Genomic DNA, 24,963 nt, shown 5'->3' on the forward strand with positions numbered 1-24,963 from the left:
CAAACATCTATAGATATTTTGTAACATGGTACAGTACTAAGGAGACTTTGGAAAACGATTAGAGATATCTAAAAATAGATTGCACCATTGTTAATGCACTGAAACTGTTACAGGTTAACCAAACAGTAAAGCAGGAAAAGTTAATTACCAGAATTGCATAAAAATACCTTTTCCAAATCCTTGGGGCCTGTACACTCGTGTTACAAAGGTACATAACAAGATTAGCCTATTCACGAACAAGCTCGTCGGGTGACGTACAACGTAAGCAAGTTACGATAAGAGGAACAAAAAACGCTTGAAAATACTTGTTGTAAAAGCAACAGAAAGAGCAATGGCAAGTACTGGATTTAGTAAAACCACAATTGCAAAATACGTAAAGAAGGACATAACGAAGAACATGGAGTGAGTAAAATGCAATCTCCTGGCAAAGTTGGGAAATCGCCTACCAACAAGATTGAATTACATGACATGGACAAGTGAATTATTCGTAAAAAGCAGGGGCGGCTTTTGGAGTAGTGCCAGTGTGCCATGGCACCACTAATGAAAGAAACAAAAAATAATATTCTAAAAAGCAGTTGTAATAGTTTATTTGTACACATTTTATTCGTATTTCATCTGAACGAGCGCGCGCACAGATCGGGACACACTCTTGCAGCGTTTCTCCGAACGTTGGAGCCACTTCGGTGTGGCACTGCCTACGTCCATATAACACTGTACAAAAGACTACTGATTCTAGTTTATATGCGTTTCTTATGGCAGACTTTGAGCCGAATTCAATTTGACTCAGTAGTTAATATTACGCCCGCTAGAGCACAGTAATGCAGGAATTTCGCTAGATGGCAGGAATGTTGTAGACGTTAGGCAGGAACCATCAACCGCAGACTTGCACGAAAACACAAATTGAAGTTCCGCGCCAAATGTTAATGTAATGTTGCCAATTCAAAACTAATGCACATAATTTGGATTTGAATGTGTAATGTATTATCCATTTAACTATATTTAATGCAGAGATAGTCATGGTTCTTTTTAGAAAGATAAATATTTTTTCATATTATGTAAAACTGTTTGTTAATGTTGTGTAATATTTGTTTTATTTTGCGGCAACTAAATATCGCTACAATGTTGTATAGTATTGATGCTTCTGTTAACGATACATGAAATCTGTGCAGGACATGAACATGTGTTATTCAGGCCACCGCCTTGGATTCAACGGCCTGTTAAATAAAGTGCAAACGTGTTCGTTTATTATCTATCCTATATCACTGTTTATCTCGTGTGTTTTTGCTAATTTTACTAGTTATAAAAGTTATTTGTATTTGACTAACAATACTGCAAAAGTTTTGCATTATCTGTATCTGTAAATTTCGTTATTAGTTTCGGAAATGTTATTGTAACTGTTACTAGATGCATTATTAACTGTACACCTGGTAAAATACCTGGTTTAATTAATGTTTTATTTAAGATAATGTAAACGTAAGCTGCGATTACCAATTTCACTAGGGTAATTTACTTACAATCTTTTTTCATTTTTGGCACCACCACCAGAATGCCTCACCGGCCGCCACTGGTAAAAAGTGTCAAGAATACTATGAAGTTCATACAGAAATTCCGTCGTTACGTAAGCTTCACAAGTTTTGTGCCCAAGAGATTGGGTTCAAGGAATGTAAAGAAACCCTACGAAAGGTAATGCGCTTTATTGGCTTTTCGTTTAAAAGATGTAAGAACAGCAAACACCTGCTAGTAGAACGCCCGGATAATGTGGCACGAAGGGCATTGTTTCTTCGGACACTGAAAAACAATGAAAATGTCGGCAAGAAACCAGTCAGCGTATTCCGAATCTCACCGGACTGGTGGACATCAATGATGTCACGCTACAGCGGAATAGTAACAAAACTGCTGGAAGGTTCGATGGCTATCATGGCGGCTGTACAAGTTGTTGTCTGTGCTACGCTAGCAAGATTTTGCGAAATTTCCGTACTGTCATCTCGCTCAAAGAAAAGAGAGCATAAACAATTTATTTCTTGAACCAGCAGTAATAACTGGTCCGTTGACATGTTCGCTCATAAGTCATTAACATAGTTTTTTACGTTGTGCACATTACAAACAATACAGCAGAACACACCGCCATGACACAACAGTGCACGATGTCATTCGTCTGCTAATTCCCGCCCTATACAAGAACCAATCAGATTCACGATGGCGGCTGATGGAGACTGCCACCACCTCTGCAAGCTGATGGAACCGGTGCGACACCGGTGGAGCATCAGTGACGTCATCGTTGAAATTCGGAACACCGTGATGTCATCAGATTGCTCAGCGCTGAGATTCGGAATACGCTCAGTGGTACAGACGAAACCTGGATCCATACACACTATATCGTATGGAAGTGTTGACAAATTAATACTGTTCTAGAGGTATATGTTAACCAAAGTGCTGGACGTCTCATTGTAGTGCATGTAGGAGGTGGAATGGGGTTTATTCAAATGCTTGTTTGATTTACGAGTCGAAATCGAGGACATTTGACTGCCATGATAAAATGAACAGTGCGAATGTTTCCAAATTAATTACCAATCAACTGATACCAGGACTACTGGAAGGAAGTATTATTGTCCTTGACAATGCACAGTGTCATAATAAGCAAGTAAAATTACCTGCAACTAATAGTTCAACATCAGACATTCAGTCAAGGCTCGATGACAGAAATATACCATACGACGCAAACATGACGAAAACAGAGCTTCTAATCCTTGTAAAGCAGTTTCGACCAAATATTGTTTATTCAATCGACAAATTGTTGGAAGTTGGTGGGTTTACTACACTTCGATTACCACCGTATCAACCGGATTGTCGACCTGGTTGGCAAGTTGGTATAGCGCTGGCCTTCTATGCCCAAGGTTGCGGGTTCGATCCCGGGCCAGGTCGATGGCATTTAAGTGTGCTTAAATACGACAGGCTCATGTCAGTAGATTTACTGGCATGTAAAAGAACTCCTGCGGGACAAAATTCCGGCACATCCGGCGACGCTGATATAACCTCTGCAGTTGCGAGCGTCGTTAAATAAAACATAACATTTTTTTTTCAACCGGATTTAAACCCGATTGAGTTGATATGGAACCTAATAAACATGAAGATAGCAGAGAAAAATGTCCACCACATTTCTCTGTCGAACCTAGGAACAAATGTTAAAAATGTTATGTTTTATTTAACGACGCTCGCAACTGCAGAGGTTATATCAGCGTCGCCGGATGTGCCGGAATTTTGTCCCACAGGAGTTCTTTTACATGCCAGTAAATCTACTAACATGAGCCTGTCGCATTTAAGCACACTTAAATGCCATCGACCTGGCCCGGGATCGAACCCGCAACCTTGGGCATAGAAGGCCAGCGCTATACCAACTTGCCAACCACGTCGACCCTAAGAACAATGACGACAGTATGACATCATGCTCTAAACAGGAACGGAAGCGCTGTGTTTAGTCTGTTGTCATCGTATAGAAGTATAGAAGGTATAATACATATAAAGTTATATGCCTTTCTTGCACTCCTTGAAAGTCGGAAGTTGTTATGGTTTCGATATCTGAAGCACATATTCTGTTATTAATATTGTCACTCTGAGGATTTTGTTTTTGGATGGAATGTAGACTTGGTCAAAATTAAAGTGGCTGGCGTCTGAGAGACTAAGTTCGAATCGGGTATTTTCGTGAGCGCTCGGGACAGCCAGGCTTTGTTCAAAAGATTGCGTATAGTCTTCTAGTAGTTATAATGGGGAACACAACTATTAATCACTAAAATATTCCGAGAAAATAATTCATATACAAGATTTAAAACACACAGATCGTTCAGAGTGTTTAAACAATGAATATTGTAACTCAGACACTATATATAACAGATTCTCAACTGGAGTACGACCATTGCTCGTTACAATGCCATTCTGACTGCAGTAAAACTCTTAGCGTAGTTGGTAGAGCGCTAGCTAAGACTTCATGAGGTTGCAAGTTTAAATCTTTGTGAAGTTACTAAACTTTTTTTTGTTGCCTTTTAAATGCATCAGTGAAAATATAACACGTTTTCGTCATTTTTTTTATCCTTAGAATACTTTTCGCTTTATTATTTTTTTCATGTTAATAGAAACTCTTGACGCTAGCTGGAAGTAATACTAAAGACGACAATTAGAGGAATTCATATTAAAATGCTGTGTTAATTATTTTTATGCTAGACCATGCCAAAATGTAGTAATTATACACCTGGTAGCAGTCCTTTAATGCATGTCATTAAAGTACACCTACTCATTAAAGTACAGGTGTTCAGCCAATGACAACTCAGCTTACAGGTGTTCAGCCAATGACAACTCAGCTTACAGGTGTTCAGCCAATGACAAGTCAGCTTTGTACCGTTATAAAACCGCAAGTATCGATTATTCTCGGATATGCAATCGAAAGAGAATTAGCGAAAAGTCACGGAGGCTGGAAATCCAATACTGTCGCAGAAGGTTATGTTCTGTTACTATAATAATTAGCCTTAATTGTAAATAATATTCAAATAAATTCAATTTGTCATCTCGTTTTTCAATCTCGAATTCAATAATCAAGGTTAGCTATATCAAGTTTAACGGGATTACATCAAGATCAATGACATTATTGTTCCTCGGAAAAAAGCAATACTTTCACGTCTGCGCACATCTCACAATTCACGACTTAGAACAAGGTCACTTCCGATCTTGTAAGATACAAATAAAATGTATACATCTGAATAATTTCAAGTTAGAGATATGGTCGAGCATAAAAAGTCGTATAAACTTGCCTATAATGGTAATTAAGACGCTCGTATGAATATTCTGAAACTCGCTTGCGCTCGTTTCATAAACATCCATACTTGCGTCTTAATTACTATCATTATAGGCTCGTTGCATAATGTACTATATTAATCCCTGCTGCTTTGCACTCTATTGCCTATGTAACATTCAGTAAATATGTTTAAGGTTAAATACTTGGCAATAGTTAATTTGCAAGTTGTGCTGCAGGGAATATGATTATTATATTAATCTAAATCCGCGATCATCAGGGCCTAAACGTAGTAATTGTAAACAAGATGAAAAACCATAATTCTGATGACAAAATATATCCTGATTTCCTGTAATTATAACCACAAATTTTCACAAATTTTGTAATTATCTGCAAGTACATGAATTAACATAAGCAAAATTATTTGATTATATTACACTAAAAGGAGTTGTAAAAAGGAGGGTCAAGTAGCGGCATCCGGCCTAAGACAGTATTAGTATTATTTATTATTAGTAGTTCAAAAGTACATAAACTCAATAATTGAAACTGAATATATATATACACAAATAGTGATAAGAGGCTACACAATAAATAAATAATTTAATAACAAATTTTCTATCATATAACTATTCAATTTATGTTGGTTTAACTTACACTTACTTCTGTTTTTAGTGCAAGTTTTCACCCTATCGCATTTATTTTAAACATTTAAACTTCTTTGCCTGCTAAGTTTGAATTTCTCTTTTTTAACTCTATAATAAACAAGTTTATATAAAACGTCCCTGCTGCTATATTATCTTTTACAACAGCCATATTTATAATTAAATTTCAGTTCCTCGTTTACATAATACCACAGTCTACTATATACAGTCGCGAAGCTCAATATGTAGTAAAAATGCAAACATGGGTAGTTGCCCACCACTAGGATCGCTACTATCGCCTCATCATCGCAGATCTCTCTCCTAGCAGACGACAAAATATGTTACACTTTCGTTGTGTTCTTCTGGAAAAATTAACACCTTCCTTCCATTATTGAAATATTAAATGCATAAAGTTAGTTTATTATTTTAATGAAGTATATTAAATTCCACAATAAACTCGAAGATCCCTGCAAGAAATAAGTTAATATAATTTTTGTTTGTGCAAAACGAACTGAAATTTACTATAATAGCTTCACTCATTCAAGATTATAGTGATAATTAACTATGAAACCAATAAATATTAATTTGCATTTCCCTTTACAACAATAATAATGGAAATATGAATTAATGGAGTAACTTACGTGTACCGGTGCTTGTAGTGTAGGCTTACGTAGTTAACAAAGTGGGATGAGGTTAAGCAATAATAATCACACCAGAATTGGAAATAAAACGTGATCAGTAAATTTTATTCTAACAAACTTTTTCTACGTCTCTAGTAAAGTAAATAATAAAAATAACAACAAAATTAACAGCTATAATTAAAAACATATCCTTTGAAAAAAAAAGTAGGCTTAAGCAATAATAATCCCACCAGAATTGAAAATAAAACGTGATCCATAAATTTCATTAAAACGAACTTAATTTTTCTACGTCTCTAGTAAAATATTATTATTCCAATTATTGTATTTAGCCACTAGCATTTTCATTACAACCAATAACGAACATTTCACAAGCATCCATGTGAAATACGCAAGGAGCTAGCACTCGATGGAAATACGACACAGTCCAAAGTCGACCGTGGACAGTCAATTGTTTCTAGTTGCTAACCGCTTGGAGCGCTTTATCACGAGATTTTCAAAAATATCACCTCAAGCTTCGCGATACTGTGATAATACTTAACTATTTCATGTAATAAATATCGCATTGAGGTTAGCAGATGTCGACAATAAGTGAACAAACTGAATAGCTGAATCTGTATATTCTATGCGAGTATGTAGGCCAGTGTCTAACCTTGCGCGTTCGCTAGTCAGCAAAATCCCGACGGAACGCGCTTGCTTAGGCGCGTGCCAAATTCGCTTCCGTTGCCTGTACTTGAAACACGTCCGGCGTCTTGTGTTCAACTACAATCGACCTGAAATTGATACAAATATACCGATGTCACGGCCTTAATCATCATATTTTAGTGCCAGAATTGTCATTATTTCAATTTATTTTTTTTAAGTGCTGTGATTGCTTCTTCCCGTCCAGCCCTACGAAAAGAAAATTATTTTTATCCCTATTTTCAACTATATTTCCGTATACAATTAGATTACATATGTTAATGTTTACCTATGATTTCGTGATAATTATTATGGCATGCGTCATAATGTCGTCCAATGTTTGATTAATAAATTCCCATTAGAATTTTATGACACACATTTCCGAACAGAAGCAATCTAAATCTCAGCAGGTAACTCGTCGTTGATAGATGCAAATGTACTGTCGTTATAGGGGAATTGGATTGAAGAGAGACGTGAACCAAAGATAGTTAACTGCGCTGCCCTTGCCACTTCATTACTGCTACAGATCACGATTACATTTTTGCCGATCCTTGCATAATATGATAGTGCAGTACTGCATAACCATACAGAAAACATGCGCCTATAAACAACTAATATGAGCAAAGCAAGCTTTCAGGTATAACTCCCTGTAAAGTTGATTTGAATAATTTCGAGGGAAAAATTTTTCCGGTGCCGGGTATCGAACCCGGGATCTTCGGTTAAACGTACCAACTGAGCTACCCGGGAACTCTACCAGACCCCGATCCAATGTTTCCTTCTGAATCTACAGACCTCAAAGTGGGCTGACAACCGTGAAGCAAAAACATCGAGTGCACACTAACTCTGTGTAACATAAATTGTGGTTTTCTGTTAACGAACAGTGGCGTGTGTTCTGCAAATAAAGCTTTCAGGTATAACTCCCTGTAAAGTTGATTTGAATAATTTCGAGGGAAAAATTGTTCCGGGGCTGGGTATCGAACCCGGGACTTTTGCTTAAACGTACCAACGCTCTACCAACTGAGCTACCCGGGAACTCTACCAGACACTGATCCAATTTTTCCCTCTGAATCCACAGACATCAACACCTCAGACAACACTTTGACGTCTGTGGATTCAGAGGGAAAAATTGGATCGGTGACTGGTAGAGTTCCCAGGTAGCTCAGTTGGTAGAGCGTTGGTACGTTTAACAAAGGTCCCGGGTTCGATACCCGGCCCCGGAGCAGTTTTTCCCTCGAAATTATTCAACTAATATGAGTTCGGTATGTCTTTACAATATATTTCACTATTGACTGCATGTTAGTGAAACGATATGCTACATCCTCTCCCTCTCTACTAGCTATTAGTAGAGCCAGGATTTATATGCACAAAAAAGTCTGATATATGCAGAATCAAACCATAAATATGAAAAACATGCAAAATCAATTTATTCAACATATTAAGTATCGGTGACAATTATTGTCAAAGTTCCAGATACAACACTGTGCGGGTCCACACCTGTGGAGTAACGGTCATCGCGTCTGGCCGCGAAAGAAGGTGGCCCGGGTTCGAATCCCGGTTACCTGGTTGAGGCTTTTTCCGGGGTTTTCCCTCAACCCAATACGAGCAAATGCTGGGTAACTTTCGGTGTTGGACCCCGAGCTCATTTCACCGGCATTATCACCTTCATATCATTCAGACGCTAAATAACCTAAGATGTTGATAAAGCGTCGTAAAATAACCCAATAAAATATAAAAAAAAAACACTGCGCGTGTGCAGTGCTTGTAGTAAGGCAATATGGAAACAGATGTTTAAACTTTCTTGCCTACATACAAGGCAATTCTCGACTAAGAGTCGGCACATTTTTTGGTTTTAGTACTTTACATTTTGAAATGAATTGTTAGATATAAAAAGATCGTTTCCAAGAAGATAAATTTTAACATATTCAATTTTATTAATTTCACATTTTTGTAAGTTTCTTTCTCGTTTCCGATTAACATTAGGGTAGACCAGGGTAATTGTAAACACTTTTCACTGATTTCAAATATATTTCATCATTACACAACCCTCAGTAACGATAAGCATGACAAAGAAACACTGTGTTATTTTTAGACCTTTCTTTTCCCTGAAAATGGGTTTAAAATATTAAGGTTGACTATTTTTCATCTTTTAATTGCTAGTTTACATTTACCCCCCCCTGTTTACATTTACCCCTTTGAGAGGGGAGTAATTGTAAACACCAATTTTCGCACGGGCTATCAGACATTGGACATTTTTTCTTCTGTTTCAGAAGAAAGAGCTGTACTCCTTCCAACTCCAATTTTGGTCACTGATACATTTCGTCCCTTTAACCTATGATATATGATGGTACCTCAGTACCTCTCCTGAGCTTCACTATAACTGTAGTTACTATTTTTCACATCTGTGACAACCCTCTCTAAATCCTCTACAGTGTAGTTGGGTGGGGGTCTCTTTGATTACTGAAAAGTACGAAATGTAACCATAGTAAAACATGTTTACAATTACCCCGAAGCAATTGAAACTATGGGGCAAATGTAAACACGTCATAATTTAATGAACTGAGTTTATGGGAGATCTCAAAACCATTGTAATAAATGTTAACTACTATACATTACTCATAAAAACAACATATTCTTTAAAAAATAGCACTGTACGTTTACTTACAATGCCAAAAATGAAGGTGAAGCAAAATTCTTTCTCAACTTTTTTTGTAGACTCTCACAAAACATTCGTTCACAACTAAGCAGTTACTCCTATTTGACGCCAAACTGCTTTGTAGGTTAGCCAACGTGTTAATTTAAATATTCCCCCAAATTAAAATTTTTATATTGACAGTTTTGTATTTCTCACAGCATTTGTTTACAATTACCCCCTGTTTACAATTACCCTCATCTACCCTATAACCTTTGCATTCTTAACCATCAAAATACAAATTATAATATTTAAATAAATAGGTACTTACATATTTTTCACAAAAATCCGTCTGTCCTCAATCCTTCTGGAACGATGATTTTGTAGGTGGCATCGCGAATTCACACAAACACACAGAATTGTCCTTGGACTGATACTGTTAGGCTTTCTCTCTTAAGTGAGAATATTTGTACCTTAATCGGGAACAAACGTCTATATTAGTTTCGCGCGTATTGAGAAAAATGGCATCATAGTTGATTGTTGTTGGCAGAGTGAATACACTTCATATGAGGCTACAGTAGATTTTTGTTTGTTTAGAGAAAATATTATATCGAAAAAAAAAAAACTAAAAAAATTCGAAGTTTACATATATGGCGATTTGTGCAACAAAATCCTGAAAATATACCACAATATAATGCAAAATGTCCCGCGCCGTGGCGTCGTGGTCTAAGGCATCCTGCCTAGGACTCGTGTTACGGAATGCGCGCTGGTTCAAGTCGTCATGGGGGAAGAAATTTTCTCATGAAATTTCGGCCCACCCAGCATTGTGATGCACTTGGGGAGCTACGATAGGTAGCGAAATCCGGTTGCGAATGCCAGCTATAACGGCTGGGGGGATTATCGTGCTAACCACACGATACCTCCATTCTGGTTGGATGATCGTCCACCTCTGCTTCGGCATGTGGGCGTAAGGCCAGCAGCCGGCTGGTCGGCCTAGGCCCTTCACGGGCTGTAGCGCCACGGATTACAATGCAAAATAGACTATTATATGCAAAAACATCCAAATTATGCAAAAATGTGCTATATCAATTTTGCATATTCGTAATCACGGATGTTCAAAACGTATACAAAACTGTTTTTGCATGACTTTCAAAGAGCCTGTAAATATATACATTTTTATATGAATTCTGGCCCTATAATCCCGTCGCTCTTATTTCCGGCAGCCAATCACGTTGCAGGTCCGCTACATTTAAACGTGTGCGTCTTGCGATTCGCTGCTGATAACGTTATGTACTTCCTAAGGCTCGATAAATACTTAATATAATCGCCCGCCATTTTGCCTCTTTCGTTGGCGTTCGCAGAAAGCACACGAGAACGTTATTTGCCGCTCAATTATTTACTCAATTACAGTGCGTTTGATTTATTATCATAGGAGCTACGACATGATAACGTTTAACGGTGCGGCAAATAGATCCCTCGTCTGGTAGCTAGGCAACGAAAGAACAAAAATGACGAACGATACTACTTACCTAGACTTTATAGAGCCTTCACTTCCTAAGGCGTAAGCAAAGAGGAGGAGTCATGCCGGAAATAACGGCGACGGGACTATAGTTATTAGTAACCAATAGTAATTCAGCATCCACTTGCAATCGAGCGATAGGAATACGACAAAAAACAATTTCTCCGCACCGCGGGGACAAACTTGTCAGAGGAAGACAGTATCACAAGAAGCTTGAGTTGTGAGGGTGCTAGGAACAATAGACTGTGCCAGTACTATTTCGCATTGTCTGTAATGAGGCGATCGTAGTGGTTAGCAACTATCTATGGATGCATATTTACTACGTATAGAGCTTCGTGACTGTATATACTAGACTGTGACAGTATCTACAGTTATTGGTTATAGAAGAAGGCTTTTTAAACAAACTGTACAGCTGTTTACGCGTCCCAAGCATAGGTGGAGAGAGAACAGTTTCCTTGGGGGGGGGGGGGGCAAAGCAAAACCATATCCCCATATAATAAGATTATAGGAGACATTATTTACCTTCTCCCCCCGTTATAGCTTGACCGTAGTACAGTATATCGGAATATCATTATTTAATAAAGATATTTTCGGGGGACGTATTTCTTAGTGTTACATCCATATCCGCTATGTTTTGGACCGAGTTGTAGAGGGCTTGAACTGTAGGTCTACTACAAATTATAATACGGCCTAACTTAAAACAATCCCCCTATTTTTCTCTGTCATATACAAACACATGTATACATCAATAACACTACATAACAGTGCTAACAGAAACTTTTTTATCTGAAGCTTACCTTCCTGGAGATATATGAAATGCAAATTATTATTATTTTACATATCTCTCGTCTTTAAGCTTACACATTACACATGGATCACTTCTCTTTTTTTCTGCGTTGTTGTGCAGTACGTTATTCATATTTCTCCAAGTGGCGGCCTGAACATCTGCAGACTTATAACACAAGAGTACAGGCTATTACAAAAGAAACATTACAGTGCTTCCATTCCTCAAATGAGATATAGAAATTATTATGCATTCAGAAATTTAAAATAAATATAATAGTCCAGACACATGATCTGAAGACATTAATTCGTGAATTTAAGCACAGAAACTTAATCATGAGAAGCAAGAAAAATCTTTTGAATTCAATATTTTCTAACGTTAATAGAAAAAAAAAAAGAGTTCAGACAAGTTTTGGGGGCAGTGGCCGCCTATGATTCCAAGCGTTAAAAGTGGCAAGAAGAAAATAAAAACGACTTAATGATTATACCTTTATTGCCTAATTTCACAGTAGCTATCTATACATTTTAACAGTTCAACACACTTCTCCGTTCTGTTTAGAACAGTAGGTATCGCTTATTGTTATTGGTGGCTACACTCACTTCTGTATATCGTCTGAAGTGAAATTATAATTGATAATCGGTTTCTTGTCTGTGTGCTTTCAATTTTTTTGTGTCCGTGACATTAATTTATTACTGATCACCGTTTGGAGCCTCCGTCTTCCATCAGACACGTGAGTGTACAAATTTGGTGTTCAACATGAGAAAGATGACATTCAAAAGGACAGGGTCCATCGCTTGGAAGAGCCTTCGAGTTGCAACAAGCAGCCAGTTCTTGACCAAGGTTCTTGTTGTTCGAAATTAGTAGCTGGCTATTTGTTGTTTGTGTGTGTTCAAGATTAAGACACTTTGGCGTTGGCTGGCATTGGCCGTACACGTGCACTTCCTAACGCAAAGGCAGATGTCACGTGGTTGTGCGCTATCTCTCCAAGAACGTACTTTTCCTGTACAATCAAAACAAAGTCCACACTCTGCAGCAGCGCTGTTATTACCGTAATCATCGTTACTAAATTAAACACTATAACATTATCTATTGGCTATTATCACTATCATAAGAACAAATATTATCGCCGAAATTATCACGGCAATCAGCGGCATTATCATCTATGTTATCGCTACCATAACTAGAAATATTATTATCGCGGAAATTATCACGGCAATTAGCGTCATTTTCATCTCTATTATCGCTACCATAACTAGAAATATCGCCGAAAATATCAGCTGCATTATCATCTATGTTATCGTTACCATAACTAGAAATATCGCCGAAATTATCACGTCAATCAGCAGCATTATCATATATATTATCGCTACCATAACTAGAAATATCGCCGAAATTATCACGACAATCAGCGGCATTATAATCTATGTTATCGCTATCATAACTAGAAATATTATCGCCGAAATTATCACGACAATCATCAGCATTATCATCTATGTTATCGCTACCATAACTACAAATATTATCGCCGAAATTATTACAGCAGTCAGTGGAATTATCATCTATTTAGTTATTGGGTTATTTTACGACGCTGTATCAACATCTAGGTTATTTAGCGTCTGAATGAAATGAAGGTGATAATGCCGGTGAAATGAGTCCGGGTTCCAGCACCGAAAGTTACCCAGCATTTGCTCGTATTGGGTTGAGGGAAAACCCCGGAAAAAACCTCAACCAGGTAACTTGCCCCGACCGAGATTCGAACCCGGACCACCTGGTTTCGCGGCCAGACGTGCTGACTGTTATTCCACAGGTGTGGATTTTATCATCTATATTATCGCTATCATAAGTAGAAATAATATCGCTGAAATTATCACGAAAATCAGCGGCATTATTATCTATGTTATCGCTATCATAACTAGAAATATTATTGCCGAAATTATCACGAAAATCAGCGGCTTATCATCTATGTTATCGCTGTCACAACTAGAACTATTATCGCTGAAATTATCATGAAAATCAGCGACTTATCATCTATGTTATCGCTATCATAACTAGAAATAATATCGCTGAAATGATCACGAAAATTAGCAGCTTATCATCTATGTTATCGCTGTCACAACTAGAACTATTATCGCTGAAATTATCACGAAAATCAGCGGCATTATCATCTATGTTATCGCTATCATAACTAGAAATATTATCGCCGAAATTATCACAGCAATCCGCGGCATTATCATCTACGAGTTCTACTCTTTCAGGAGTGAGTTAAGGTTTTTTCTGTTTATATTATGTTTTATGCTACAATGATTAGCAAAATAAATACATACATAAATAAATGAAATAAATAAATGTTATCGCTACCATAACTATAATTCTTATTATCGCCTAAATTATCACGACAATCAGCGGCATTATCATCTATGTTATCACTATCACAACTAGAACTATTATCGCTACCATAACTAGTCATTATACTTACATCTATGCACAACTGGCATCTTTCCCAGATAGTTGTATACGATGCCACATGTAATGAGATAAGACACCACTATTAAAAAAATATATATGCAAATGGATGAAACAGGAAACAATATCTTATATTTATTAGATGTTAACATATTGTAATGAAGCGTAAATTTACAATATTTCTCTCAACAGGCATTGGGATTGGGGCTCGAACCAGTCGCATCTAATTGTCTTTTGTCATAGAAATTACCTTTGTGCGAGATCGTGCGTATTTGCTTGTTTTCCGCACAAAACCAATACGCGGTAAGTGTGAAATACCACATTCAGTATTCCCAACGTAACACACATAACAATTTCCCTCTTCTTACCGCTTAAGCGCGACATTCATTTTACTGCTTTAGGCTTTTAACATATTATTTTAGAGACGTTTAACATAGTAATAATTATAAATTGGAAACTTACCACTGCAATTTCACCTAAATTGCAATGTTAATTATTGTTTTTAAATATTTGCAAAAATTAAGTAAAGTCTACTACTCCACGAAACTTATTGCATTCCTGATACAAGTAACATTAAGGAAGCCGTGAAAAAATCAACGAGATTCCAGATGCGGATGTTATTACTGCAATATGTTATATAAATAATTTTGTTAAAATATTAAAATGAAAAATAAATCATTACATAACCTTACCGTTTGTTTTAAGTTCGCATTTATAGACTGGGGAAAAAAAAGACAGACGTATATCACGGCCTGCTGGAGTATAGTAAACACAGAAAACATTTTACAGCAACAATGTTGAAGAAAGATATTTTGGTGTTCCGAAGTTAGCGTCATTAAACAGAAACCAAGATGGAGATTTCATTGCAACTAATTAGAAAATCGTCTTTCAGGTATGTAATAAACGATCTTCGCACAAAATAATGTACGATACACGAGCGGTATGTTTGTTTTCATGTTCTCGGAAATTAAAAACGCTCAACTACGTTTCGCTTTTTCAATCTTTTCCTCGAACATGAAAACGTCAACATACCGCTCTTGTAACGCATATTACTATTCCAGACAATACCGAAGTCAGATTTGAGACTTCCCCGGCGTTGGATAAGGAATAATATTCTTCTATGGTTCTCAGCTATTGATAGTTGCTTCCAAGCTTTTGATGACTAGCTCTGCCATCTTGTTCACGGATAGAAGTGCCGTAGGGCTTCCCGCTGCGGACCAATCAGGAGCTAGTTCCTAGTCCCGATCGCCTGCTACGACCAACCAGAACACGGCTAACTATCCCCCCCCCAGTGAAATTAAAAACTCACTACAAGTTTTGAAGGCGAGGTTATCTTATGAATTATCTGATGTAGATAGTGATTATACTGAAGTGGCATTTTACCCAAATTAAGGTGCCACCTTGTATATAATCAAGCGCTGGTTTCACAGAGAATGGCTAATATCGCCATGAGGCAGCTAAAGCACGTGGTTTAAATGTGTATGCAATGATCAGGCTCTTAACACAAGCGTGCTGGGTAACTTTCGGTGCTGGACCCCGGACTCATTTCACCGGCATTATCACCTTCATTTCATTCAGACGCTAAATAACCTGAGATGTTGATACAGCGTCGTAAAATAAACCAATAAAAAAACACAAGCGTTCACTAAGAAGTTTTAATTAAAACCAAGATCAATATTATAGGAAGTCCATCACCAATAATAATCTACAAACTCCCTCGGTTTACTCGGTTAAACATGATTTAGTAGAAATTGTTCCTCTCGACCGTGCAGTACACTTCAGCTCATACTCCTTGACTGAAATATAATATACAGCTGTCTGTTGGTAAATCAACTAAGTAGCGTCTTCCACCTACTGGCATCTTCCCCCGACTCACCTTATTGTATATTTTTGTATAACTTTTTATAAATCTTGATTACTTTCAGCCTGTGGGCTATCCTTAGAACTGGGTGGTCTTCCCGCCTTCTGATTGTGTTTCCTGTGGGGGTGTGTTTGTGTAGTGTAATGTGGAGTCAAAAAGTGTGTGTTTTCTGAAATTGAGTTGTGTGTTGAGGATTTGATACGGGTGTGTTTTTGTGTGTCTGTATATTTCGTATTTTAGTGTGTTTAGTTTCTGGTTTTTCGGTTGGAGATGTAGAATTTCCATGTCTGTGTTTATGTTACTGCAGGTGTGGTTGACATTTTTTATGTGTTCTGCGCATGTGGAAATGTTTTGTGATTTTGTTATGGCTGTGATGTGTTCTTTGTAACGTGTCTGAAATGATCTGCCTGTCTGTCCTATGTAGAAGTTGTTGCAGATATTGCATTTGAGTTTGTGTATACCTGTGTGATTGTATTTGTTTGTGTTGAGATGCTTTTGTAGAGTATTATTTGTTCTGTATGCGATGTTGTAATTTAATTTCTTGAATGCAATGAGGTCTATGCGGATGACGTGAATATGTTAGGAGAAAATCCATAAACGATTAGGGAAAACACGGAAATTCTACTTGAAGCAAGTAAAGCGATAGGTTTGGAAGTAAATTCCAAAAAGACTAAGTATATGATTATGTCTCGTGACCAGAATATTGTACGAAACGGAGATATAAAAATTGGAGATTTATCCTTCGAAGAGGTGGAAAAATTCAAATATCTTGGAGCAACAGTTACAAATATAAATGAACTCGGGAGGAAATTAAACGCAGAATAAATATGGGAAATACCTGTTATTATTCGGTTGAGAAGCTTTTGTCATCTAGTCTGCTGTCAAAAAGTCTAAAAGTTAGAATTTATAAAACAGTTATATTACCGGTTCTTCTGTATGATTGTGAAACTTGGACTCTCACTTTGAGAGAGGAACAGAGATTAAAGGTGTTTGAGAATAAGGTTCTTAGGAAAATATTTGGGGCTAAGAGGGATGAAGTTACAGGAGAATGGAGAAAGTTACACAACGCAGAACTGCACGCATGGTATTCTTCACCTGACATAATTAGGAACATAAAATCCAGACGTTTGAGATGGACAGGGCATGTAGCACGTATGGGCGAATCCAGAAATGCATATAGAGTGTTAGTTGGGAGGCCAGAGGGGAAAAGACCTTTGGGGAGGTCGAGACGTAGATGGGAAGATAATATGAAAATGGATTTGAGGGAGGTGGGGTATGATGATAGAGACTGGATTAATCTTGCTCAGGATAGGGATCAATGGCGGGCTTATGTGAGGGCGGCAATGAACCTCCGGGTTCCTTAAAAGCCAGTAAGTAAGTAATGAGGTTGCAATCTTGTGCGTGTTTTTGTTTTCGTATGTTAGTGTGATATATTTTTTGCGTTCTTGTGTTTGTGTTGTATTCCTATTTTTTTTTTGTAATTCTGTTTTGTCTTTCTTATTATGTTGTCTATTATGTTCGGGTTGTATTCGTTTTCTTGTGCTATGTGTTTCATTGTGTTTAACTCTTCTTTGTAGTCTTGTTGGCTCATTGGTATGTTGAGTAGTCTGTGTACCATTGCTCGGAATGCAGCTTGTTTGTTTTGTATACAAGAAGTCATGGCGACAGTTCAGCCTTTCAATAAGCAAACGCAACTCCACCCTGTCGATCATTAAGAATTATTTTGAAATGTCTATTGTGCTGAAGTTTCAATTAAGTGAACTACAGGTGAATTCAAACAATTTCCTTTCAGAAGATCAAAATTTCACTAGCCAAGTAATCTAATCATTTCTGTTGTGTTCATATAATATTTTTATTATAATGATTTTGTATTACTGGAGGTTGGCCTCTTCATGTTTGATCTGGAAACCTGACAAGCAAACACCTCTTTTGGTGTGATACTTAAATAATATGCATAACTTATGTGATTGGTTGGTTGGTTGGTTGTGTTGGGTGATTGGATGTGATGTATATGTATGTGTGTGTTGTTGTTGTTGTCGTCGTCGTTGTTGGTTTTCTGTAGATTCTGAATTTGTGTTTGTTGTCAACTTTTGTTATTGTGATGTCTAGTCAACAAGGTACCGTAACATAGTAATTAACACATAGAAACAGTATAAACTTTATATTCCGAAATAACGTTTTACTTGTTCCACATCTTAAAACTATAATTCTGATGTAAGATCTATGGAGTACAATAAATAAAATAAAATAAAGAGTTCTATCAGTGAGTTAAATTCTGTGAACAAAGCGACAGTTAAGACGGATTTTTCTCATCTACGTACGTTTTGTATGTTATTTCGTTCACTGGCGTATCATCATATCATCTGCTCCGAATAGTGTGTGTGTAGGTGTGTGTGTGTTCGTGTGGGTGGCAGTATTTGTAGGTGCGGACATGCGGACATGCAGACCTTCAGTTCATTATGCGCTGCTATTCTACTTTGTCCTTGTTTTGATTGTATAAGAAAAATATGTTCTTGCCGAGATTGTGTACCACTACATAAATTCCGTCTACGCATTAGAATGTATTCGTGTGTGCACCAATGCCAACCTCAGTATCAATTTATTATGTAGAATAGAGCAAACAGTGAAACACAAATGTTAAAAAGCGAATAAATTACTTCCATACTACGAGGCGGAAAGCTCACTCCTACGGTCATTGTGCTCCCACGCGCCGCTTGTGGAAAGAACGTGTTGTCCGTGGTTCGACAGTCCTCAAACTTCTGAAGTAAAATATTAATTATTAGGGCTCAGATTTTTAGGTGCAAAAAATCGGGAAAATATTTATTTTTATGTGGTAAAAATCGGGAAAATATGTAACAAAAAATGAAACAATATTTAGTTATGTTTTTATTTTTTTTTTATTTTAGTAGGTTATTTTACGACGCTTTATCAACAGCTTAGGTTATTTAGCGTCTGAATGAGATGAAGGTGATAATGCCAGTGAAATGAGTTCTGGGTCCAGCACCGAAAGTTACCCATCATTTTAATTAAGTTTCAGTTATTTTATGTTAATACAAACAATATGCAGTATCACCAGAATAAATTATGCTGTCTACCCAACTGCTCAAGAATTACATTACATGATAAGATTCATTCTCTATTTGTCTATCACAAATGACTGACGATTATTGCCAGTGTTGCCAACACATAAATTGTAAACCCGTCAGTGTAACACCTAGAAATAAGTCAGAATCCGTCAAAATTAAAAAAAAATAAGACCCATTCAATATATTTATATAAATAAAAGCAAATATTAACGAAACTTCCTCACCAATCTTGATTAAAATAATAATAATTAAAATTAAAATTACACTTTTTCAATTCAGATTCCTTTCAGTTATAAGCCCTTTTTTCTCTGCGATAGTTTTGTAAAAATATAGGCTATATATATCTTTCCTTCCTTTCCCCTTTTTATTCTCTTTATCAGCCGATGAATTTGTTATCATAGCCGTTTTATTGTGGATTTTATTTAATATTCGTACTTCTTTTCTTTTTTATTATTATTTTATTACATTCCATTTTGTTATATTCTACCTTACGTTTTCCATATTAACCATTTGTACTAAATGAATTGCTTTTACTATATTCCAATGTATTTTACTTTCTTTTTTCTATTTTTGTATTATTTTCATGTTGTTTAGTGTCGATTTTATTATGCTATTATTATTTTTTTTGTAATATGTCAGTATTCTGTTCTTTAACTTTTTGTTAAATTTTAACTGCTTGTATACTTTGTGACCTGGTAGAGTGTAAGAGAAGGCCCTATGGCCTTAACTCTGCCAGTATAAATAAAGAATTATTATTATTATTATTATTATTATTATTATTATTATTACTATTATTAATTCATCCACATCATCTACTTCTAGTTCTGCAGTTTATGTGCTGGGTTGGTCTACGCTACCCCAAAAATTAGTCAATTAAAAATGACAGCAACTAAAAAAGTCAAAAGACAATGTAAATAGTAATTTTCGCCAGAAAATCCGTCACCCGTCAAAGCCATTCTTGTTCCGTCCGCTACTTTGAAATTCCGTCAGTTTTGACGGAATTTCCGCCCAGTTGGCAACACTGTTATCACGGAACACTCCCTTGTAGTGGGAAAAAGAGCGCCCTGTTCATTGAAAAACAACATGCACTCCCTAGAGACGTGTTTATGATTGGAAACGAAAACAGAGGCAACTGGTGTTTATGAAATTATAATTGTTTTCTGACTCAGCGTTATGATAACTTGCAAGGCACTCCTAAATGACACATCAATGTCTATGTGTGTTAGTTACAGTACCTTTTTTTTTTAGTGGTGACAGCTCTTATCGCTTGTGGTGAGAGAGCAGACTGCAGTTCCACAGATAGGCAATTCCGAGAAACAATTGCCAGCTGTCACTAAGCAACTGCATTCGAGTGATGATTAATTTGAAATGGGGCTTTTGTCGAAAATTATTTCATAAAAACTTAATTTTTATGCGTTTTTATGTAAATATTTGAAAATATGTTTACAAAATAAATTCAAAATATGTGTTTTTCTATAAAACTTAGATTAGATTAGATTAGATTAGATTTACTTTAAATATTATTTTAAGTGATCGTGCTTCATTTAATTTAGGATGCTCATTATTATTATTATTATTATTATTATTATTATTATTATTATTATTATTATTATTATTATTATTATTATTATTTATCATTTTTTAAATTGTTAATGTTTTTATTGTGTTTATTATTAATTGTTATCACTGAGTGTAATTAGTTACCACTGCCACCGGGTATATACACATTTGTAGTGTGAATAAATACATACACAAAATATATGCACAGATTCAGATATAGAGGGAAAAATTGGTTCGGTGTCGGGTAGAGTTCCCGGGTAGCTCAGTTGGTAGAGCGTTGGTACATTAAACCAAAGGTCCCGGGTTCGATGCCCGGCCCCGGAACAATTTTTCCCTCGAAATTATTCAAATGAACTTTACAGGGAGTTATTCCTGAAATCTTGATTTGCATAATACACGTCACTGTTCGTTAACAGAAAACCACAATTTAAGTCAACGGAATTAGTGTGCACTCGAAGTTGGTTGCTTGACGGTTGTCAGCACACTTTGAGATCTGTGGATATAGAGGGAATAATTGGATCGGTGTCGGGTAGAGTTCCCGGGTAGCTCAGTTGGTATGTTAAACCAAAGGTTCCGGGTTCGATGCCCGGCCCCGGAACAATTTTTCCCTCGAAATTATTCAAATGAACTTTACAGGGAGTTACTCCTGAAATCTTGATTTGCATAATACACGTCACTGTTCGTTAACAGAAAACCACAATTTAAGTCACACGGAGTTAGTGTGCACTCGAAGTTGGTTGCTTGACGGTTGTCAGCACACTTTGAGATCTGTGGATATAGAGGGAAAAATTGGATCGGTGTCGGGTAGAGTTCCCGGGTAGCTCAGTTGGTAGAGCGTTGGTACGTTAAACCAAAGGTCCCGGGTTCGATTCCCGGCCCCGGAACAATTTTTCCCTCGAAATTATTCAAATGAACTTTACAGGGAGTTATTCCTGAAATCTTGATTTGCATAATACACGTCACTGTACGTAACAGAAAACCACAATTTAAGTCAACGGAGTTAGTGTGCACTCGAAGTTGGTTGCTTGACGGTTGTCAGCACACTTTGAGATCTGTGGATATAGAGGGAATAATTGGATCGGTGTCGGGTAGAGTTCCCGGGTAGCTCAGTTGGTAGAGCGTTGGTACATTAAACCAAAGGTCCCGGGTTCGATGCCCGGCCCCGGAACAATTTTTCCCTCGAAATTATTCAAATGAACTTTACAGGGAGTTATTCCTGAAATCTTGATTTGTATAATACACGTCACTGTTCGTTAACAGAAAACCACAATTTAAGTCAACGGAGTTAGTGTGCACTCGAAGTTGGTTGCTTGACGGTTGTCAGCACACTTTGAGATCTGTGGATATAGAGGGAATAATTGGATCGGTGTCGGGTAGAGTTCCCGGGTAGCTCAGTTGGTAGAGCGTTGGTATGTTAAACCAAAGGTTCCGGGTTCGATTCCCGACCCCGGAACAATTTTTCCCTCGAAATTATTCAAATTAACTTTACAGGGAGTTATTCCTGAAATCTTGATTTGCATAATACACGTCACTGTTCGTTAACAGAAAACCACAATTTAAGTCAACGGAGTTAGTGTGCACTCGAAGTTGGTTGCTTGACGGTTGTCAGCACACTTTGAGATCTGTGGATATAGAGGGAAAAATTGGATCGGTGTCGGGTAGAATTCCCGGGTAGCTCAGTTGGTAGAGCGTTGGTATGTTAAACCAAAGGTCCCGGGTTCGATGTCCGGCCCCGGAACAATTTTTCCGTCGAAATTATTCATATGCTCAGATTACCTTGTTCGAAACTTAAAACACAATTACGAGTTTCTATTATAATGCAAATGAAATATTTGTTTAGCTAAGAATCCTCGCCTCATTAAAGCATCATTTACTTGATCAGCTTACGAAGTCAGCGCTAAGAATTTTGTTTATAGTTGAGACCTGTTTGATTGGCAATGTATACTGTTCTTCGAATTAGCTCGCGAATAAATCGATTCTGCATAAATCTATTCTCTTGTTTTGGAGACACTTTTTCTTGCGTGGAATATTTTTCTGTATCTGGTACAAGTAATATTCTTTTCAACGTTCAGCGCCTCTGCTTCCATTGCTTCATCTTACCATTTATGCAGGATGAATGGTAACCTCTGCACCAAAATGAAACTGGTAATAGGCTAAATCATGAGAAGAGATTTTTAAAATCTAAATAAGTTTTTTTTCCTCTAACATTCACCGTTTCAGAGGTAATCGTTGTCTATATGTTGTGACAACATCACGGCTGCTTCAATAACTCTAACGCTGCACTCCTTACCTTCCCCTCTCCCTCTGCTGTACTCAGTCGATTACACGCGACGTTCGCTGCGTTGCAAGATTTATCTCAACGATTTTCGATATTATTCAATTTAAATTCATGATTAAACGGTTCAATTTGCAAAAAAAAAAAAAAAAAAGAGAGAGAGAGAGAGAGAGAGAGAGATTCAAGACATTAACTGTCATATTATTTTTACCGATCTGCTTGTATAGCAATCAGCCATTTCTCTCTGGCCATTACCGCAATAGAGCGCTGCATACATTGGGCAAACACTATTTTTTTCCTCGATAAAGGTGCTTCATCGAAGGAAAAGTATATTATTGAATTTCAAAGTTTATTGCACCATATTTTACCCGAAGGTATATTAGGGCTGTAATTAAATCATACATATTAGAGCCATATACAAATACTTCCATAAAATATATACATAATTATGACATAAATTGCACATATTACATTAAATTTATTTATTTATTTATTTATTTATTTATTTATTTACTAGCCGTACCCGTGCGCTCCGCTCCACCCGTTAGAAATAAATATAAAGTAATTATATAATTAAAATAGGACATTTGATCCAAGGAACATTCGTGTTTGATAGAAGGATAAATCGTTTATTATGTTACTTAATTTAAATTTAATTAAAAAATTAAAATGCGATCATTTTGATCCAGAGACCACTCATTTGGTCATATAAATTAGTTTATGAAATACAGGAAACGAATATACAGAATAGTCTATCAAGTTTTCTGTGCATAAGAATCTATTTTAATCTTACCTGTCCTCGATTCACTCAGAAGTTACTGTGATAACATTATAGCATTATGTCCATCTAGAGAAACTACACTTTCCAATGGTGAATTAATAATTAATTATACAAATCGGTTAATTTAGCTTCCGATATTACTTCATAGAAACGCAGAAACATTATCTGTAGGCTATCTTTCATAGCTTTCGATTGTTGCTGTCCAAGGCCCTTTATAGACGAAGTCATTTGTTTTTTAATTCATTACACGGCCTTAGATGGCAGTTATTTTAATTTTAAAACTCATTTATCTCATTAAATATCAGTCCTATCAAAATTTTTCAAAGAATAAAACTTATCGGAAATAATTTTTAAAGAAATTTTTAATATGTAACATTTTTCACAAAAATCAATAATAAGCGAGATATTTCGATTTATTTGATTCAGGCCCCCTTATAACCCCCCTTTTAAATAATGTATTTTGAATGCCATATAGCCTATAATCTAAGTTACAACGAACTTAATTTATATTCCAATTTTCATCGAAATCCGTTCAGGCATTATCGCGTGAAAAGGTAACAAATATACAGACAGACATACAAACAAAAATTTCAAAAAAGCGATTTTCGGTTTCAGGGTGGTTAATTATATATGTTAGGACCAATTATTTTTGGAAAATCGAAAATTACCAGAAAAATTTCTGCTACAGATTTATTATTAGTATAGATTTATTTATTTATTTATTTATTTACCAGGGGATTACAACTACAATATTAAGAATACAATTACAATTATAATTACAATTAATATTAAATTTACAAATACAATAAAAATCAAAGTACTAAAAGATTAACTGATTAATAAAAGCTAGACAGTTTATTGTAAAAGGTAAGAAGAGAGATATGTGTATGACATATTAAAAATCATAGTTATATTATATACAAATACGTAGATATGAGATTAAAATAGATATAATACATAGAAATAGATACACAATATATTAAACGCAGACATATTACATAAAATACTTTCCCAGGACATATTACACACAGACTTGTTACATAAAAAAACGTAACAAGTCTGTGTGTAATATGTCCTGGAAAAGTGTAATGAAAGTTGTGTTAGTTTTGTTATATATAACTCGTACCTTAGAATCATCCCTTAAATTTTGGTGCAGAGGTTGCCATCCACCCTGCGTAGATATAAATTAATGCAGGCGATGAAGTACCACTTTACAGTCTTAGAAAAAAGTTTTGTCGCACAGATACTTATAAGTCCAAGAAATG

At 36.3% G+C, this 24,963-nt stretch overlaps 1 protein-coding gene and 3 non-coding genes across 9 annotated transcripts in view; all 4 read left to right on the forward strand.

Moving 5' to 3' along the window:
- LOC138716204 (ATP-binding cassette sub-family G member 1) overlaps window positions 1–24,963 on the forward strand; it is a 372,962-nt gene that overhangs the window by 261,249 nt on the left and 86,750 nt on the right. The gene's annotated exons all lie outside the window — the stretch shown is intronic.
- On the forward strand, window positions 20,894–20,966 carry TRNAN-AUU (transfer RNA asparagine (anticodon AUU)). Its single transcript has one exon. It is a non-coding gene; the product is annotated as a tRNA-Asn (tRNA).
- Window positions 21,454–21,526, forward strand: TRNAN-GUU (transfer RNA asparagine (anticodon GUU)). The gene has a single exon. It is a non-coding gene; the product is annotated as a tRNA-Asn (tRNA).
- Window positions 21,738–21,810, forward strand: TRNAN-AUU (transfer RNA asparagine (anticodon AUU)). Its single transcript has one exon. It is a non-coding gene; the product is annotated as a tRNA-Asn (tRNA).

This window comes from Periplaneta americana, chromosome 2, assembly GCF_040183065.1.
Source record: "Periplaneta americana isolate PAMFEO1 chromosome 2, P.americana_PAMFEO1_priV1, whole genome shotgun sequence".
Lineage (NCBI taxonomy): Eukaryota > Metazoa > Arthropoda > Insecta > Blattodea > Blattidae > Periplaneta > Periplaneta americana.